We start from the raw sequence: 2,342 nt of genomic DNA, 5'->3' as shown, positions 1-2,342 counted from the left end.
CAATGTAGCTTGATTGAGATCTGACTTGACTTGTGCACCAGGCGGTGAATTCGATTGTGGCACATGCTCCAACTTGGGCATTCACCGAGCGAGTCATTTGCCTGCCGCCCCTCCAAAGCACAGCATCCTGGTCATCCGAGCCACCACCGAGTCGTAAAGTTATAATACAGCATCCAAGAGACCAGCATTCTTACTCTTTTTACAGGCCAGATTTTTTTACGATAGCATTAACTCTTACAGGTTTTTCCTGTTTTTAAGGGCTTATAGAAGGGTGAATCACGCAAGATAACCGACGCGTCCACAGCAAAAAAAAAAACATTTTTAGCTCAATTTGAAGGGTCACCATAGAACGACAGAAAATCCTTGTTTAATAAAATGTGCCCTCAGTTTAAGAACTTTAGCGACTTGGCGTTTCGATACTTCAAGTGAATAGAATCAGCCTGACAATTCTTATAATAATGAGCACAATGTTATTAAACCGAAGGAATTTTCGTCGTTTTTGGCCCTTATGTAGACGATTATAAATTGTCACCCTAACCCATCCCAGAAACTAATATATCCACTTCGTAGGAAAGAAAAAGAGAGTGTAAATAGGAGTATGTATTATACAACAAATACACACAGTTATAGGGGGGGGATTCGCCCCAATAATAATTATGGTATTATATTGCGGAATAACGTATTATTGGAAATCACAGGTTCCCGTAAAATATCCACTATCATCGGTAATAATTGTATTGACTTTTTACCACAAGGAAAAAAGTGACAAGAGTAAATCTCGTGGTTGAACAAGACTATATCGAATGGTTGGCTCCTACGGGTCTTACCCAAGTTCTGCATCATCTCATGACTGCTCATTCTCAATTCTGACAAGTACAAGCATCATGTTCACCTCTCGAGCCATTTCAAGCTTCTTCTACACCGACTGCGGTGTCGGTCAGTTCTCCTGCAAGCTGTGCGGAAACGTCAGCAAGCAAGCCTCTGGAACAGGCCTTATAATTTTGAGTGGCAAGAGACCCGAGCAGGATCATAAAGGACCTAGTGACAGATTCCAGCTTCGTAACAGGTGTGGGACTCGAACTCGTGCGTAGTGGATTGGTAGGGTCGTTCCCAACCCTCTACACCGTTCTCCCTAACAATATAGTGTAATAATTGAATAATTTCTTATTGATTTTACCGATACGGAATAACGTATAATGTTTTCAAAAACGTCAATACAATTTCATATTTTACTGTCAGAGCTCTGCTCTGTACATATGCCCAAATGGCAGCTCGGGTACTTGCAGCCTTTCTTCTCTCCCCGCAGATATGCGCTTCTCGCTTCTCTTCGATCACGGTAAACTTCAGAAATGGATTCTTTTCTCGATAACCAACGAGGAAAATCTGACTATTATGTCTACTTCAATCATAATTAGACTAAAAAATGTTGAAAAATGAGAATATGAACGATTTATCCACGTATCCTGAAGAGTATGTGCAACATTAAATTCAATCGAAAACTACATATTAAGGTTTCCGTTGGGGTTTTCTTTTACGTTAGGTGCTTCATGCAGCGCAGTCGGTTACAGTAAATGCATCTTTCATGCGATGTGGAGCTGTTGGTTCTGATCAGCGCAAAGAAATCCATACCACGGTCGTGAACAATATGGTCCGGCCCACCAACTAGTATGACGTCGTCATAATTCTCAAAGTGAAACTTGCTCAACATTGTGGACGTGTATGCCATAAAAGAAAAAGACTCCGAAACTGTTGTTTGGATTTACGCAACGAAGGTGGTCGGATTCGAACGAACAATATAATTGTGAAAGAGATGCACCATGAAAGTCTTGACCGACACCAGTGGCAATCAGATGATAAGTAGCGGGGAGGTATTTCCCGTTTTAGGAGATCGCAATAAACTCGAGACTCTCCTGGGCGAAGTACTGACCCAACTGCAGCGAAACTACGTGCATTAGAAATACTGGCAATGATTCTCTGTCGATTCGCACTGTTCCGGCGAGTTCTATTACATCTTTAGCCCTACTTTCGATGGCAATTCAAGATCAATGCGGACATTCTTTGACTTGCTGGTCGATGTTTGACCAAGGGTAGCACTCGCTGCACTTGCTTTATCGATCTCGTTTTAGTATCGCATGAAAGTTTATTGCTGTAGCGGTATTTGGGAGGACGTTTAACTACCGACTATCTTTTACCGGCGAACGAGCGATAAATGTGGTAGTATGAAAATCTTTGGTACAAACTATTATGGTATGTCCTTGGCCGGCTTAGGGATGCTTGAAAGGTATTGTAAACAATCCCGAAACCCCGCGATGGGATTTATCCTTGCGCAAAACGCTTTTCTC

The sequence above is a fragment of the Phytophthora parasitica genome (genome assembly GCF_000247585.1).
Source record: "Phytophthora parasitica INRA-310 unplaced genomic scaffold supercont2.128, whole genome shotgun sequence".
NCBI lineage: Eukaryota > Oomycota > Peronosporomycetes > Peronosporales > Peronosporaceae > Phytophthora > Phytophthora nicotianae.
The sequence above is the reverse complement of the archived record's forward strand: the minus strand, read 5'-3'. Positions refer to the sequence as shown.